The 19,181-nt window shown below is 44.9% G+C and overlaps 1 protein-coding gene across 4 annotated transcripts in view; it reads right to left on the reverse strand.

The window, feature by feature from the left end:
* FAM81A (family with sequence similarity 81 member A) overlaps positions 1-11,423 on the reverse strand; it is a 69,004-nt gene extending 57,581 nt beyond the window's left edge. For 2 of the 4 annotated variants that reach the window (XM_080671442.1, XM_080671441.1), the window contains exon 1: positions 11,291-11,421. The gene's annotated coding sequence lies outside the window, so the exon portion shown is untranslated. Of the gene's footprint in view, positions 1-11,290 lie in introns of all 4 variants that reach the window. The other 2 variants (XM_080671444.1, XM_080671443.1) reach the window with 2 other exon arrangements.
* Between the last annotated feature and the right edge of the window lie 7,758 nt (positions 11,424-19,181).

Here is a 19,181-nt window from a genome sequence, read left to right on the forward strand (position 1 = left end):
GTCTCCGGAAATCTGATCATCTCTAAGGGCCCTAACAGAGATGAATATCTAAACCCATGTCACTGAAATGTGATGATCACAACATGGTTTCCACTGTGGGGGACAGACTCTTACATAAAGTGGCCCCCATAATCCCCTTGTTTCGGACTTCACACCTTGTGTGATCCTCTCCGCTTGAGTTAGATGTGACCTGTGACTTATTCTTAACCAACAGAACACAGTAGCGACCAGCCAGGTGTCAGTTGTTGTCAGCTGGGATTCTGACACCAAGTTATATAGCATATATATAGTGCAGCTTACTAGAAATATTTTTAATTTATTTTAAAATTTTTAATTATTTATTTTATAATCTAACTTCTAAGTCATTTAATAGACTTCTAAATAATTGTCTTGCTTAGAAAACATCTCAAAAGAATTTTTCTTTGGTTAATCCTCACCCAAGGATATTTTTTCCATTGATTTTTAGAGAGAGTATAAGGGAGAGGGAGAGACAGAGAGAAACATCCACATCGATTGATTGCCTCCTGCACACACCCCAACCAGGGCCAGGGAACCTGCAACCGAGGTATGTGCCCTTGACCAGAATTGAACCCGGCACCCTTCAATCCATGGGCTGGCACTCTATCCACTGAGCCAAACTGGCTAGGGCTCAAAAGAATTTTTTAATTTACCTTTATTGTTGAAAGTAATACAGATGTCAAAAGAATACTGAAGACAGAGTAAGAACTATTTTTTTCCTAATAACAGTGGCTCTGTTCTAGCCAGGGGAAGCAAATTATAAAATAAATCTAATTTGTCACAAGATACCATTTCATCCCATCAGGCTGGCCAAAATGCGGAGTGGCAATTCCATGAATTGACAGGAACTGTATGGAACAACGGGAAGACCAGGTGGGAATGGGAACCAGAACCACCACGTTGGGAAGCAATCTTCAATATCTAGAAAAACTGAAGGGGCCCAAACCCCGTGACTCAATAATTTCCCCCCCAAATTTCTCAAACATGTTCACAAAGAAACACAAGAATACTTAAGGCAGCATTGTTTCCAAGAGCGAAAAAGTGGGCTAGGGAGGACCAAACACCGTCATCAGGCAAACGGATGAGTAAACCATGATATGTTCACAAATGGCTATTGGTTAAATGTCCAACAATGAAAGAGTAGTTAATAAAACATGGCACATCCACTCAGAAGAATGGCTATTTGAAATAATGGTTACAGAGGCTATGAAGTTGCACAGAAAATATTTACATGCTAGCTTAACGTTAAGGTTTGTTAAAAAGAACAAGATCGGAACAGAGATCTACAGTACTAGATAGAACCATAATCAGAGCCTGGAAACCAGAACTTTGTGCCATGGCAGCACAATTTAGGTAGTGCAAACATTTTAACTTAATGCATTTGAAAGAACCCGGCAAAATTTTAAGTTCCATCCTTGTCATGTGCTCTCCTCTTCCTCCTTCCCAAAGTAAGGAGCACAGGAACCTGAGCCAGCAGAGATAGATGGTGCGGTCAAGGTCAAGGTCAAGACGACCCTGCACCTCTGTATGCACAGCTACCCTTCCTCTCCTATCTGACCCAGACCCCTCTCTCCATGAATGGATGCTTCCTTGGGTTTGTGGCTCTCTTTAACTCTGCTCCCCCACCACACCCTGTGCCAAATTGGTGGGATTATTCTGCCGTGTGAATAGCTGGTGTCTGGGTAAATCATAAGTTTTCAGAACAAGGAGGAGGAGGAAGGCTGTGTAACTGAGGCCAGGGACTAATTCCAAAATCAAAGTATCTAGACTGATAAGAAAGTCAAAGCCTTGGCCAGTTTTGCTCAGTGGTTAGAATGTCGGCCCTCGGACCAAAGGGTCTCGGGTTCAATTCTCAGTCAAGGGCGTGTACCTCAGTTGCAGTTTCCATCCCTGGCCCAGATGTTGGGGTGCATGTGGGAAGTGATGTGTCTCTCTCACATCCATGTTTCTCTCTCTCACTCTCTCTCTGCTTCCAGCCAGTGCAGAGATTGCTGCATGACTGATGGGATCTAGTCAACCTGCAACAGACACGTCAGGTCCAGATGGGGTCACAAATGGGCTGGAAGCATCCAGACTCCTAGAACCCATTGGCCACTGATGTTGTTGTTGTTTTGTGGTGTGTTTTTTGGTTGTTGTTGTTGTTAATCCTCACCAGAGGATATTTTTTCCATAGATGTTTAGAGAGAGTGGAAGGGATGGAGGGAGGCGGGGGGGAAGAGAGAGAGAAAGAGAGAGAGACAGACAGACAGATATCCATGTGAGAGAGATACATTGATTGGTTGCCTCCCACATGCATCTGGACCAGGACCAGGACTTGAACCTGCAACCCAGGTATGTGCCCTTGACCAGGAATTGAACCTGCAACCCTTCGGTGCTCGGACCAATGCTCTAACCACTGAGAAACACTGGCCAGGGCAACTGATGTTGTTTTAATCTATTCTACAGCTTAGAATAGTGTTAATGTTTTTAAGAGAACCCCTGCAAAAAAAAAAAAAAAAACAGATTGGTTTTTGTTCCCATCTATTAATAACAGCTATTTTGAAATGCTATTTAAGTCTTCTATTGTTACTTGAAGTTTTCATGGATTTTGCCTCCCAACTGAGCTGCAGGGGACAGCAGGGGCTGCATACCATATGAATCTGTAACCCCTATGTAACCCAGCACAGCATCTCTTCACAGACACCCCTAAATGTTTGTTCATTGGCTTGTTTTTCTAATTTGGTAAGGCCTGTTGTTTTAATTACTGAGTTGCTCTGCCCAAATGACATATCGATGGCTGACTCAAGGTCCCCCCCAGCTGTGAGCTTGGCAGACGGCTTCAGGTTGCCCTGCACAGGCGCTCACACATGCGTGCACGCGCACCAAAAGAGAAGTGTCTTAATACTACTGTTAGGGTGTTTTATTATGATCAACGGCTATATTTGGCAACTTTTCTTTCCAGCATTAGAGAAGACACATGACCAAATGTTGAAAAGGGAATCTGCCAAATGCAACAGCTAGAACAGAAGAAATATTATTAAACGCTGGTGCAAACTACCTCCTAAACTACCAACACCCCCAGATGCACCAAGGATCATCCAGGAGGGAGGCTGACTTCGTATACTCATGCAGGTAGACTGCTAATTGTGACTCTGGGGTTCTCCCTATATGACTTTCTACCTGAAAATCTCAGGATTTGGGCTTGGAACAAAGACCCAGCCTCCAGCCTCTGCCCTTTTTCTTTTCTTTTTTTAAATATATATTTCATTGATTTTACAGATAGGAAGGGAGAGGGATAGAGAGTCAGAAACATCGATGATAGAGAAACACCGATCAGCTGCCTCCTGCACACCTCCTACTGGGGTATGCCCGCAACCAAGGTACATGCCCTTGACCGGAATCGAACCTGGGACCTTTCAGTCCACAGGCCATGCTCTATCCACTGAGCCAAACCGGTTAGGTTTTCTCATACACAGTGGGAGGGGTCGGACTTCTCTGCTGAAAAACCGGGAGTCCATGAGAGACTCTTTTATTCGTAATAACAGCTTGAGTCCAATGCATTAATTTTATAACAATTTTAGAGAGAACAGGGGAGGCCTCCTGAGTCCTCCGAGAGATAATTAAAAATGGGGAGCAAAGAAACCTGAAATAAACAAAAACAAGCTGAAGGCACGAGGGGTTTCTGAATAACATCTTCCCGGTTAATAACAATTTTAAGAATTCCATAATGCGACAGCAGCCCCCACACATTCTCGCCCACATAAACAGGCTTTTTATTTAAGCCTCACTCAGCTAAGCAGCAGATTCTCTTGCCTTCACTTCTGGAGCTACTCTATCCAGAGATGTTATCGGCACAAAAGCATTCTTAAGAGGGAAAAGCTGACCACCAACCAGCAAGGACAGGCACGTCTTCAGGAGGAGAACTGTCGTTCCAATAACCTCCACAACTCGCCACCCTCAAACCTGATTTCCGATCGCAAATGCCAATTGTGCCTGAACACAGACTGAAAAATTCACGCCAGCACATTTTGATGTTTGTCAGCCAGCACATTCCCAGTAACTCTCCTGGTGTGCCCGCAAGCTAATCAAATACACCATTTTATTGTCACCGACAACTACGTTTTTAACTTACCAAGAATCATTGACCCCTGGGCAGGGGGAGAGGGGGGTCAACAAAAGACCACGGAGTAATGAAAAGCAACTGTTTTCTCTTCTTTCACCTGCTTTTATGTTAGAAACCCCTGGCTGCAGTGGCTCAGTTGGTTGAGTGACGCCCGTGCACCCGAGAGGTTGCCAGTTCGATTCCCATCAGGGCATAAGCCTACATTGCAGGGTTGATCACCAGTCGGCAACCAATCAATGTTTCTCACATCTGTGTTTCTCTCTTTCTCTCTCTCTCTCTCTCTCCCTCCCTTCCTCCGTCTCTCTCTAAGCATGTCCTTGGGTGAGGATCAAAAATCAGAAGAGAAAAGAAAAAAAACACCCATGGCACATAACCACAGCTAAAAAGTAAAAATAATAATAAAGTCATCAATATAAGGAGAAGAGGCATTGAGAGAAAGGAAAAGGCAGAAAGAGTGAAATAAAGAAGAGGAGAAAGCGTGAAGGAGGATGGGGGAAGGAAGGTGGCTGCTGGCAGAGCAGAAAGTGGGCCAGACAATGAGAGGAGAGAGACAGGTGTCTGGGGGCTCCGAAGGGAGGACGTGAGCCTGAGACACGGCTCCTCACACATTCAGCTGCTCGTTTCAGATGTGAAGAAATAGATGGGCCATTTTTAATATACTATGTTAGATTTCTCTACTCTCTTTTTTTAAAATCAAATATGTGGCTTCTTTGTTTTGACACAAGTACACAAAATTAAGGTGTCACCAGGAGAAAATCGTTTATTCCACCTACAATGTGGAAATACCTTTTTGAATCACCCATTGTTTGGCTAAAAAGGCCCTATTTTTGAATCACCATTCTCTCCTCCTCCTTCTTTTGGAGGAAGGCATAGGTCTCACCCACCGTCACGTACCCGGTGCTAGCAGACCCCTCTATGGTCATTCTGTGCATGCGCTCAATGATTTTAATCAAGTAATTCAGTGCACTCAACAAATACTCACAGAGCTCTACAGTGCTGAACAAGACACAGCCCCCGCACTCAGGAGCTTCAGTTCAACAGGGAAATAAAACAGACCACAATGCAAGCTGGAGAGGCTGGGACAGGCCACGTGAGCACTACACACCAGGCCTTGCCTCTGAACGGAAGGCAGGCTCAGTTTGAACTTAGCCATCAAGAAAAGCATTTGAGCAGCAGGTGTTTGAGCTGGATATTTAAAGGGGTGGGTTAGGTAAATGCAAGCAGATGAGAAAGGGTGCAGGGAGGACAAAGTAGAGGAAGTATTGACTAGTGCAAATGACCACGTACACGGGTTCCTGTTGGTAAGCAGTGAAAGATAAGGCTGAGACTGGGACTGGGACAGTGCTCAGAGGCCTGGACTCCACAACAGTCTGGAACAGGAGAGACACAGTAGAACCAGAAAGGAAGGGACATTTTTAAAAAATATTTTTATATGTTTTTTTGTGTTTTTTTTTTTAATTTCAGAGAGAGGGAGAGAGAGAGAGAAACATCAATGATGAGAGAGAATCATTGATCGGCTGCCTTTTGCATGATCCCTACTGGGGACCACGCCCACAACCGGGCATGTTCCCTGACCAGGAATCCAACCGTGACCTCCTGGTTTACAGGTCGATGCTCAACCACTGAGCCACACTGGCCAGGCAGGAAGGGACATTTTGAGGGAGACGGTGCAAGGGCCACAACACCTCAACACTCAATGACCAACTGGATGTGGGAGTGTGAAGAAGAGAAAAGTCAGAATAACCCAAGTGATCGGAGCATGTTACAGAGAGAAGAATGATAGCACAAAAACCATTAAGGAGGTACTGAGGACACAGTATCTCCCCTATAGGCCACCTCCCTAATAATGGATAACCTGGATCTATCGTGAGAAAACACCCAAAGAACCCAAGCTGAGGGGTACTCCACAAAAGAACCCGCCTGTACCCTCCTAGAGTGTCAAGGTCGTGAAAGACAAAGGACGGGAAACTAAGGAGGCACGACAACTAACACAGGACAAGATCCTGGATTGGATCCTGAGCCAGGAAGAGACTTCTTAAAAAATACCCCCTTTTTGCTATAAAAGATATTCTTCTGACTATTGGTAACATCTGAATAAATCTGTAGATTAGACAACTGTACAGAATCCATGTTAATTTCTTGATTTTGGATACTTGTTATGCAAGAAAATGTCCTTCTTGTTGTTGTTTAGGACATATACACTGAAGTGTTAGAAGTGGGGAAGTAAAGAGGACCGTGTCTACAAGTAACTCTGAAAACGGTTCAAGAAAAATTACAAGAAAAATAACAAGAGCATACGCAGGTATGCATACGTCTAAACACGTGTGTGGAGAGAGAGAGACTGTGATAGAGTGGGAAGGATAAAGCAAGTAAAGTAAATAGTTAATATTGTAGAACTGGAGCAAAAGGTATCTGGGAAAAATGATTAAGGAAGCTAGGATGAAGAGCTGTTTCGAGACAAATAAGCTTGTGGGTATCAGATTCTGAATGGAATTTGGGGAGGGCAGAGCCACACATGTATGTAGCTTTGAAGGTATCTGGTAGGCCTGAGTACAACCTGGTTAAAAGCAGGGCTCTGAGGTCATATTGCCACTCTGTTCCCTAACTGTGCCTTCCTTAAGCTGTTTTCATTTCTCCCTGCCTCAATTTCCTCACCTACACAGCAGGAATGATAAGACTATCTGCTTCACAGAGTTGGATCGAGGGTTCCAGGACATAATACAAGTGAAGCACGGTGCTCAATATGGCACCAGATAACTAACTGTCCATTAACAACTAATGCTGGCTGAGAGGAAAGGAAGAGAAAAGGTCACCCGGGATCCCACATAATCCTACATCAGGAGGGTGAAGGAGAGAAATGAGGTCTGAGTCGCACCTGGAGAACAAGAGACAAGAATAGAGAGAGGCTCAGGAGGACAGTGGCTGCCGGAGGCAGACACAGGGGCAGAAACCAAGGTGGGGAAGGGCCTCAGCTCTGCAACCAGGACCCCTCCCCAGGAGCCGGACAAGAAAGCAGTTTCAACAGAAAGGTGAGGGCGAGGCCAGAGAAGAAGTGGGCAGTCAGCGGAAGGAGGCTGGGGCAGTCAACACAGGGGCCTCATACAACACAGAACTGCTGCCTCATACAGGAGCCCACGGGACTACTTAAATAGGATTTGAATTAATTTAAAATTGACAAAAATTAGAGATTCAATTCCTCAGTGATACTGGCCACATTTCACACACGCAGTAGTTGCACATGGCTAGGGATTCCCATGTTGGACAGCGCAGATATCAAATATTTGCATCATCGAAGAAAGACCTACTGGACAGAGCTGGGATGCCAGCACAGTGCCTTCTATTATGAGAATGATGACTTACTTTACTATATGGTGAGGGGAAGGTTGGGGCAGGGTAAGGAGGGATGGAAGAAACTGAAGAAAGAGAGTAACAAATGGAGCAAGTTTCCAAAAGAGGCGAGGAGGAAGGGAAGAAATCCAGAGACAGGAGAGTGTGGAGTGCATGTGGGTTAATTTGGGGAGGGGAATGAGAAATATTTTCTTCCCTGGAGAAAGAAAACAAAGGAGGACAAAAATGGGTAAAGACAAAGGCTTAAGTGAGGAGGGTAGTTTGGGAGCTTATACTGAGGGAGAGGGCACTCAACTGGGACATGGATATCCTATCTAATAAAGAGGGAATATGCTAATTGACCCTCACGCTGTCGAAAAGATGGCAGCACCTACAGCCAATAAGGAGGGAATATGCTAATTGACTACCCCACCCTCAAAGATGGTGGTGCCCGCCACCAATAAGGAGGGAATATTCTAATTGACTGTCTCACCCTCAAAGATGGCGGTGCCCACAGCCACAAGATGGTGGTGCCCAGTCCCCTCAGCCCCCAGCCACCCAGGGCTGGCCCAAGGCACAGACAAGCCTCGGAGGGGCCGCCTGAGGCTCAGGTAACCAGGGCAGGCCGAGTCTTGTGCTGCCGGCAGTGGCAGCAGCAGAGGTGTGATGGGGCATCGCCTTCCCCTGATTGCCAGGTCGCCTCAAGCCCCTGAGGGCTCCCAGACTGTGAGAGGGGGCAGGTTGGGCTGAGGGAACCCCCTCCAGTGCATGAATTTTCATGCACGGGGCCTCTAGTCCTTGATCTTATCGATGAAGAAAGGCTAACCCCCGGGAGGAAACTGACTGGAAGTTTAAGGAATGGAAAAGTCTGGCATGAACTCTAAAAGAATGCAGTCCAGAGCTAATTAACCAAGGATTTTTTTTAAATTTTTTTTTCCACAGAAAAGCTAGACCTCGGTGAAATTAGAGTAGAGCCAGCATAAATGTTGAATGGAATCAGTCTTCCCGTCTTTGTGACTTTCTCCTAGATAACTTGGCAGGCTGGAGAAGTAAGCAGATAATGAGGGTGATTTTGGATTGAGGACTGCCATATGAGAAGTCCAACTTGTTAAGACAAAGGTTCTGGGATTCCAGACAGAACTGAAATGGCTGGCAACATATAAGGTCCAAGTGGAGAAATGGAGCCATAAAGGGAGTGAACAGCTAGCAATGAAAGGACCAGAGTCCTCAGTGATGGCTGAAACTTGGTGCAGTATGTGTGTGTGTGCGGGGTGGGGGGTGCGAGGGGGGGTGCCGGGGGTGGGTGCTGGGGCGGGGAGGGGGAGGAAGTCAGATAACCAGGCTGAAGTCCAAGGTGAAGTCCAGATCTTAAAGGTGGAAAAAATTCCCAAGACTAAACAAGCCATGGGAGTTGATGTTGAGGACCTTGAGGAACTTCAAGGTCATTGAATTAATAGAGCCTCAGCATAATTCCCCAAGTCACTGGCAAGAGACAAGGTAGAAAAGAGAACCAAGCCAGTTGCTTGTGCCTGTTTGTTACTTTTCAAAAATAAATAATTTTTATTGATTTCAGAGAGGAAGGGAGTGGGAGAGAGAGATAGAAACATCAATGATGAGAATCATTGATCGGCTGCCTCCTGCACACCCCCCACTGGGCATCAAGCTCACAGGCATGTGTCCTGACCGGGAATCAAACCATGACCTCCGGGTTCACAGGTCGATGCTCAAGCACTAAGCCAGCCGGCAGGGCCGTTATTTTTTTTGTAGCATCAAGTGAAGTGATTCCCAAACCTGTGTGAACATCAGATTCACAGGGGGAGCTGTTTTCTCTCCCCATCTTCCTTTCTCCCCCCTTCCTTTTTTTTGGGGGGGGTGTTCTTAAAATAAGGATTCATACGTCTTGCTACCTTGATGATTCTAATGTGGAATGTTTGGGAGAGTCTAAAGAGCCACATTTTTTTTTCAAAATGCTCCAGGTGATCCTGAGGAGCCAGCAGGTTTGGCAAGCACTGATGAGAGGTGAGAAGGACGGTGTGGGGCACAAGCAGGCAGCATGCTCTCTAAAGACTTTGTCAGTGGTGGGTTCACGGTTTGGAGGTGGCTCTGAGAAGCCAGGGGAAGGCCAATCCATGTTTTGGTGAGATGGGAGAGGGCTGGGGTGGGGGAGGGGGAAGGATGGGGAGGGAGGATGGGGTGGAGGGGTGGGGGGGCGGAGACAGGAGATGGGCTCCGCCTCAGAAAAGTGAACACACAGGAGTATGGCTGTAGGATGTAAGAAACGAGACTGAAAGGTGGGTTGGAGACACACAGGTTAGTGGCCTACAGAGGGAGGTGGCTGAAGTTCATGAGGGTTCCTGGTGTGTGAGCTGTGATTCGTTAAGGGTTTATAGGCTTAGTGGCTGAATTCCTGGGGAGAAAAAAATTTTCTGTTTGGATGCTCTCAGATTTCTAACATGTAAGCCATTAAAGATTATTAAACCCTCAGGTAAACAAGCTTGCAGGAGCTTATTCATTAACACCGAGAATGCTGTCTTCCCCACCCACCTTTTCATACAGATGAAACAAGACTGGAATGAATACCAAGGACAGCCTCAGAGCAGAAAGCGAGAAGGGTCAACCCCAGAGGTTGTGAGGACCAGGGATTCCCTCCCTTCCCTCAGTGTATATGCTGAGGATGCAGAAAGGGGCCTGCGGGTCTTTTTAGCACTAGCCAATGCTAAAAATAGAAGAGGTGTCACAGCCTACTGGGTCTCAGGAGCACCACACACACACACACACACACACACACACACACACACACACACTCCATGCCAGGGTCCTGACGGCTGAGACATGTGCAAATCCTAGGGATGGTTCTCAGTAAAGAATATATTTACTTTCACAAACCCAACTCTTATTTAAGAGCAAGCTGCCTCTGCTTCATAGAGAGCTGCACTTCTGTGGATTCAAGTCATGCTAGCATTATTTCTGGTGACTCCTATGAAATAATTTCTAATACTGACATACACAGACAATAAGATGAAGGCGTGATCCCAGCCAGGCACTCCCGTGCACCACACACACACACACACACACACACACACACACACACCCTCATGCATATTGAAGAAATGACTCATTTAATTTGCTGCTGCCTGCCACTATTGGGTCTTGATTCTACCTATTCAAATACAAAGTTTCCTATTAGATTAACTACAGGAAAGAACTCAGGAGTATTAACCCTGATTTCGTTCATGACTTTAGAGCACCCAAGAGGTTTTAACCTGGGCATCTTGAGAAGTCACTCTCTGGACCACCTACCGCTTTCTCTCCATAATCGTCTATAAAACTATAACATTTCTTGCCACTTGAGAACCAATTAATGGACACCCTTGTACAATATACATAGTTAAGCCCTGTATATCCTGTACCTGCAGAGCCAGTACTTTGGGGCCCTTTGTCGTCCCACAGTGCAATGGCAATACAGCACTGAGGAACTGCGAAAACCCAAGCCTCTCCTTTTAACCAAGGGGTGGGGGTTAGTTGACCCGTCCAAGGTCACTCAGCGCCCTGGCAATGTGTGCACCACCCTAGCTCCTCCAAACAATCCCTCGGGGCTTCTATGGGTTTGCTTGCATGCAGCCTCTCCCCAGCCCCCGCAAAAATGCAATGTCGGTTGCGCTCTGTGCCCAACTTCATTCCTGCGCGTCAGCAAGCAGTTAACCCTCTCGCCGGCAGCGGGTCGCAAGGGCCACGCGCGTCTCTCCGTGTCCCCCAAGTATATCTCCCCGGGAGCTGCCCCAAGGTCACCGGCCGCCCCGGACCGCAGGATGCTCAGTCGGGGGCCCGGGACACGGCACTCACCCTCGCGGGGGGCGGGCGCGCCGCGGCTCCCCTTGTCCTCGCGGGCGCGGCTGGGTGCGGTGGCCGCCAGCGCGGGCTGTGCGGGGAGCCCGGCTGCGGGCCCGCGCCGCGGGGAGCGCCGTCCAATCAGCCCGCGCCTGCCGCCTGGCCCGGCGCGCGACCCGGCCGGGTTCGCGGCTCCCGGGGGACGCGAGCCGCCGCGCGCCGCCCGAGCGGCTTCCGGGCGCGTTGCCTGGACGCGGTTGCCGTGGCAGCCCGAGCTGGAGGCTTTCCCCGCGCGCCCGCGCCCAGCCCGGCGCCGCCCTCCGCCCGCCGCGTTCCCACACCCAAAATAGCCTCTCCTCTCGCCGCCGGTGGCCACCGAGCTCCCAGCCCCGCGCCCGGACTGGGCGGGCGGGGATTTCGCTTATAGGAAAATAAACCCTGTCGTAGGGCTGGTGGACTTGAACGGAGAGGTGTTGAAATGGTGCCTGATTAGGATAATAGCCGTGGCGGTTGCACTGTAATTCTCTTCGGAGCTCTAATATCCTTATTTACGAAACCTCTTTCCCACAAAAAAGCATTATTTCCACCCACCCTTGCACATTGGGACGCGTTATTTTCTTAGGCCACTGTCTGGGAAACAGCTCGGCGTTGACGCCCCATCTGTGCAGGTGAACTTACCCTCGCGCCTGCCAGGTGTCATTTGATGAAACACCTTGATACCCGCCGCAGGGACCAAGGATTGTGACTCCCCGCAACAGACAGACCCTGCTACCACCCCTTTCTCACCTCCTTTCCTTCTCCCTTCCGCCTCATCCCCAACTCCCAGGGCGTCCTAACTCTTTGCACCTTCCTTTCTATTTGCATTCTAAGCAGGTTGCACAAGCCAATCCACTCATAATTTTGCTTCCTCTCTGCGAGCGGGATTTAATTTAAGCAGAGTTGGGGACCCCCACCTTTGCCTGCCTCGCCGCCTCCCGTTCGTACCTCTTTCTTGTTGCTAGTATTCACCCAGGCTAGGTTTTCCTGTCTGTCTTCCCCACCAGCCTGAGCCCCTCCACCCAGGGGAAGGAGCGTGACGTGGTAGAAAGACCCTGGGTTGTGAAGCTAAACTGAGCTATTTTGGAGTCCTCTCTCCAGCACTTATTTCTGTGTGGTCTTGGGTGTTCTGTGGCTGTTTCAAAACCTATAAAACAGGATAATACTTCCCCTACAAAAGGTTCATGCATCCCTAACATTCTTTCAGCCAGCAATATTTATTGGATGCCTGCCAAATGCTAGAAACTGCCTCACTCTGAGCTAAGACACAGTGGTGGTGAAGAAAAAGACACCTGCTCTCTGCTCTCATCGAGGCTACAGCCTGAGACACAGTAATCAAATAATCACAGACACGTGTGCAACTGCCATTGTGCTAAGGAGAGTTCATGACCTGAGACTTGTGATGCATCCCTTTAGCTGCTACAATAATTATTCTTTCCTTTTCTCCCTTAGCTTCCCACTGCCTGTCACATGGTATATGCACTCAGTAAATATATGTATTGAATTGAATCCTATGGCATAGTGATAACAGTATCCCCAGTAACTTTTTGCCAATGGCAATATAGTTGAAACATATGTAACTTGTCACTATGTCTGGAAGGGTGTGCAGGTGTTACTGGAAAGTGCCCATTCAAACACAGCCCATTACCCAGTCCTGAGAAACGATCAGATGTTTCTTGCCTGTCCCCACTCAGGTTGCCTTCCAGTGTGAAGGGTGTGCAACTCAGATGGGCACGTGAGAGACCCCTCTGCCTCATGTCCTCGCTCTGCTTACTATTTCACTCTCTCCCCAAGTCCCAGCTCCATCCTGCCACTCCTCCTGGAGTCAGAACCTCCGGACACCCACTCCTGGATTCCTAGGAGGGTAACAGTGGATCCTTCTAGTTCTCAGAGTTACATCAGTTAAACAGGAAACTCCTTCCTGCTACTCCGCTGGCCTTCAGAGCATAGCTTTGTTGCATTACTTGCCACAAGACTCCATCACTCTCAAGGGTAGAGAAGGAGAGGGGCTGGGAGGTGAGGGGGCCTTGTCACCTATATACACCCTTCTGTTTACTGGTAGGTTGACTAATTTCTTTCTCAAAAACCATACCAATTAACGTAAGTATTGTTTACGTAAGTAAAAGCTAACATTAAAAAGAATTCATTAACAAGAAGACAAAATTGTAGCTCTTTTAAACTGAATTCCTCAGTAGGAATCCTGAAGTTTCACAGCAGCCTTAAACCAGACCCATGACTTCCCACTTCTGACTTTTTTTTTTCCTTTCCAGGTGATTGTTTTGAATGTGAGGGGATGAAATTTAGTGCACAATCATTTAAACCTACCCTCGTTTCTCCAACTCTTACACTATTTCTGTAGAATAAATTTCAAAGAACTGTTTTTCCAGAATCGTTTGCTAATGACTCATTACAGGAAATAGATTTTTCTGTGTTACTTTAAATTTAAAAGCTATGATTTCTCACAAATTATTTTATACTGGCAAAGGTTACCAAAAATAGTTCATTAAAGAGAGCAATTTTATAAACGTGTTAGCTGTCATACAATTCACTAACCAGTCATTAAATACAAATACCCTGTGCAGTATATGGTGCTAGATAGTGTGGAGATTTTTTTAAGTTATTTATTGATTGCATAACTGAGTTCTGGTCTTCCCTGTGTCTCAGCACCACTGCTAGTCATGAAGACATGATGTACAGGGCATCTGTGAGGCCAGCAAGCAGGCTCTTTAGCTAAAGGCCAAGGGCTTGTATAGGTCAAAAGTGGTCTTTGCAAAAGGGCTGGGAAGCAGGCCAAGCAAGTGGTGAGCCCTGCAGGCTGGATACGAGTGAGCACTTTACCTTAGAGTCAGCAATTCTCAACCAAGGCTTATACCTCCGTGGGGTGTCAAGATCCATGGTGAGGCCTGTCACCTGGTGTCACACAGTGTTCCTCTCTAGTAATAAGGTGCCAAAGGATTGACCTACAAAGAATGGTCATATATAGAGTCCAAAAAGAGGAAGAGGGATCCTACAAAGGGAACAATGAGGAAGAACCAGAGACGTAAGAATAAGCACAATGTCAGAGACGCTCCAGAGGGAAAGGTTCAAGGTGACAGGTCCTACCAACAGTCAGGAAAAGTATTCTCCAGCTATAAGATTGGTGGGGGTTTAAAAAAAAAAAGATTGGCAACTGGATAAATGCAAGAGCAAGTGTAGGTCACTCTGTAGAGAAGTTTGTCAGTGTAGGGAAGGTGAAAAATAAGACCCATAGAGAGGTTTCTAATGCCAATGGACATTTTCAAGATAGGAGCAAATAGTCTCTGCGTCTACATGTACTGTCGCAGTCGTGAAGAAATGGAGAACATTACCTGGCTGGTGTGGCTAAGCGCTTGAGCATTGACCCAGGAACCAAGAGGTTACTGGTTCGATTCCTAGTCAGGGCACATGCCTGGGTTGTGGGCTCAATTCCCAGTAGGGGACATGCAGGAGGCAGCCAATGTTTCTATCTCTCCCACTTCCTCTCTCTCTAAAAATCAATGAAAACATATTTTTTTAAAAAAAATGGAGAGCACAACATATCATTTTGCATTAACTCAATCTAAATCCTGCCATTAATTTCATCATCACGATATCCATTTCCTTTTAAAAAAAATTCATCAAATAAGAGAAATCTTACATTGAGCAAAGGTGGGGTTCAGACCTGGGACATTATTCTCTTAATAACCAACTAAAACCTTGGGTTAACAATCAGTTAATACAATACATGTTATTTTTTATGGCTTTTCTTTGTTGATAGTAGTAACATCTTAGAATTTAGAAGGAAAGCCCACTTTTTCCTTTTTTTTTTTTTTTGATGTAGAAAGAATGGATTTTTCATATGTTTTGAGTAAACTGTATTTGACTTATTTGTTTTTACTAATAATTTCCCTTCATGTGCTGGCTAATTCTCTCAAATACTATGTTTTGCTTATGAACATGTTGGTGTCTTATCTATCTCACAAAGATGTTTAAAAAAAACTATAATTAAGGCACAACCAGGAGGGAAAGCATAAAATATTAAAAGATTCTTCCCTGCCCAATCAGTGTGGCTCAGTGGTTGAGCTTTGACCTATGAACCAGGAGGTCGCAGTTCGATTCCAGGTCAGGGCACATGCCCAGGTTGTGGGCTCCATCCCCAGTGTGGGGCATGCAGGAGGCAGCCGATCAATGATTCTCTCTCATCATTGATGTTTCTATCTCTTTCTCTCTCTCTCTCCCTTCCTCTCTGAAATCAATAAAAATATTTTTAAATAAAAAGATTCTTCCTAGTAGTGTTGATTTGGGAAGTGTTACTTGTGTCTTAACTTACATAATTCCTGGTGAACACAAGAAGGCAGAGTCAGCCTGGGTTGTGTTGAAATAGCATACAGCCCTGGTCGGCAAACTGCGGCTCGCGAGCCACATGCGGCTCTTTGGCTCCTTTAGTGTGGCTCTTCCACAAAATACCACAGCCTGGGCCAGTCTATTTTGAAGAAGTGGCATTAGAAGAAGTTTAAGTTTAAAAAATTTGGCTCTCAAAAGAAATTTCAATCGTTGTACTGTTGATATTTGGCTCTGTTGACTAATGAGTTTGCCGACCACTGGCATACAAGAACATAACACTACTCTCCAGAGGGTGAAATCTGGAATAAAGCAAGATTTTTCCAAAGAGTTTATGGGCAGAAATTCTAGACTAACCTTATAATAAAATGGATTCATCCAAAACCCAGTTTAGTGCAGGGGGAGCATTATGGAAAATTCCATTGCACATTGATTTTGGAAAACATTTCTTTCCAACAATTTTCAGAAAAATAAGATCTATAAAGGGTGGGGCAAATGTAGTTAACAGTTGTGAGTATGTGAAACACAGAGTTTATTCTTGTATTATTTATTAATTATTGTATTATTCATATGAACTCTACATACATATATGTCTTTAAGCTATTCTGAAATTTCATGCCACAATGGCCCAGTTCAAGACAGTTCCGCAAACATTTGTGTTTATTTACCTTGTTATGACACCAGTTTAGACAAAGAAGCCACACATAAATGGATGCTCTTGTTTCAGCTTCTCAGCCAAGTCGTACATTATTGAACAGTGACCCTCACAGGTAAGAATATTAAAAGACAACTTTTACTTCTATTCAACAACAAAATAAATGATAATACCCACTGCACAATGATACATGCAACATACATGCTACAGTGTACAATGCCATGCCAAGCCACATGGAAGCTGGGAGAAGGAAAAATCAGAACTATCAGTCCTGTTCTTTAAAAATTCTTTATCATTGATTTTGATTTTTAAAATACTGCATTAAAATATTACCTTCATGACTGAGCTTTTGGGGAATCCCCTTAAATTTTGCACTTGAAGACAAGTGCCTCACTCACTCACCTCACCTTGACCTGTTGTCATAATGGCCAATGTGTATGTGTCAGGCCCTGTGCTAAATGCTTTACCTGCAGTATTTTATTCCTTTATTGCAACAATCTATGAGTAAAACTGAGGCTTGTTCAAGATCCCAAAGCTGTTAAGTGCTAGAGCTTGAATTTGAACCTGGGCACTTCTGATGCCACAGCCTGTGCTTTAACCAGCGACCACATGAGACTGAAGTTCATTCACAAACTTCAATATGTAGAATGCATGGCATAGTGAGACCTAAATAAATGTTGTTTCCTTTTCCCTTTCCTTCCCCAAGGATAGCATATGTCAAAGAATAAGAATAGAAACATATTTAAAAATTATTTTGAGACAGCAAGCTAATTTTAACATGCTATCTGATTTCTAAACCTTTATCTCAAACAAAAGAGTGAGGATTTATTGTAATCTCCCAAATGAATCTGATAAAAGAATCTTTATTTTGCAATATACAGAGCTAAAACTGTTTGGGGATTTGAGCATCTCCTGAAATAATGAAACTAAAGCAAGTTCTTTATTAGTGCATGCTTGCCAGCCAAAGGTATATAGAGTGATATATATATTTAAGTCCTAATTAATAGACAATACATATCCTGCACTTAAAATAAATTAATATTATGCAGTTGCTCTTACATGATAGCAAGAATTTATCTTGTTTCCCCTCCAGCATTTGGATACATTCACTATTTTCATGCACATATAACAGACTTCCCAAGGCAATATGAATGGGTTGTAGGATTTTCTCTCAGGACCTGGAGCCCCACATTGTCATTTCGTAGGTTATCATTACTACATACTCAGGAAATAGCCTTCTCTTCCCCGTACAAGTCATAAATTTAACACATTTTTTCCCTTAGAAGGATCCATGCTGTAAAGTTGCTGGAAACCATTGGTATGTGCTTAGGCAAGTCACCTAACCTCTCTTTGACTCAGTTTTATCTGTAAAAATGAGGCTAATGTAGCATGTACCTCACTGGGTTCTAATAAAGATCAAAAGCACCAGTTCATGTAAAAAGCTTAGAATACTATTTTAGTTATTATTTTAATGTCATTTATTATCTAATATCATATAAATTTTATTATTTTCCTGAAACCCAAAATTAATATTGGCTCAACTATCTTCCTAGTACTTATGGAACAAAATTACATAATAAATTTGGTTGACTCATTCCTCACACTATTACTGATGTTGTTTATCTTGGAACAATTCTAAGTATCCTTCTGGTGTCAGCCACACCCCATAACCATCTCTTTCCTTTGCATGTAGTTATCAATGTCCTAGTCAATGTATGTATCCAGCTCCTAATATCCTGGATCATTTTTGGCTGCACCTAACACAAATGACAAGGTCTCTCTTCTCCAAGAAGAATGAGTGAGATTGTCACAGGTTGGCCGCTGCCTTATTTATCTGAATCCTTCCTGCCCCACCTATATGATTCAACCAAATAAGTATCCACCAGGCCCTTAAAAGGGGAAAGGCTTATGTATTTGGTGCTCTGGGAGAGGTAGAAATGACATCACTGGCCCATCCTTCTTCCTCCCACTGCCAGTTGAAGTCATTCTTCTCACAATGAACTTCTCTTATTTTGAGACAGCAAGCTTATTTTGTAGCCAGCAATGCCAGGAATTAATGACCACCACCATCTCCACCATCACCAGACAATGATCTGGCCCTTGCTGTTAGTTGTTTAGTTCATTGTCATGAACCATAAAGTAAGATTTCAAAGCATTGCCAGAATAAGGAAGACTTCCACCTCCCTAGCCCCACTACCCCTGACCTGGGTTCTCCCTAATATTCTTTCCTCCACCCATCTACCCTGATCTCAGCATCAAGAGTGGATGTGGCCCTGCTCCTGATGAGTATCTCCGCCTCTTTTACATCAGAAGTTAGGGAGTACTTTCTCCCAAATCTAGAGAGAACAGTGAGCAACCAATCAATATTCGTTCAACTATTTTATTTTATACATGGAGATACACTTTAAAAGTCAGAACATCTTTTTTGGGGAGGTCTCAGTGACAAATACAAAACTATTGCTAATTCATTTTAAGTTTAAAACCTTAACATAATCAATTAGACATTTATTTTTCCAAGGAAGAGCCCTAGCTGGTTTTGCTCAGTAGGTAGAGCATCGGCCTGCGGACTGAAGGATCCCAGGTTTGATTCTGATGAAAGGCACGTGCCTCGGTTGCCCGGCTCGATCCCCAGTAGGGGGCATGCAGGAGGCAGCCAATCAATGATTCTCTCTCATCATTGATGTTTCTATCTCCCTCTTCCTCTTCCTCTCCTTCTCCCTTCCTCTCTGAAATCAATAAAATAATAATAGTAATATTTTTCCAAAGAAGAGTCTACCTTTTTTCCAAGGTGAGAAAATAATAATGGTATTAGTAGAAAAATTTCCACAAAATCTATCAGCTTTTTTGAAGTTTAAAGAGAGAAAATTATAAATAAAG

The sequence above is a fragment of the Plecotus auritus genome, assembly GCF_963455305.1.
Source record: "Plecotus auritus genome assembly, chromosome: 1".
Classification (NCBI taxonomy): domain Eukaryota; kingdom Metazoa; phylum Chordata; class Mammalia; order Chiroptera; family Vespertilionidae; genus Plecotus; species Plecotus auritus.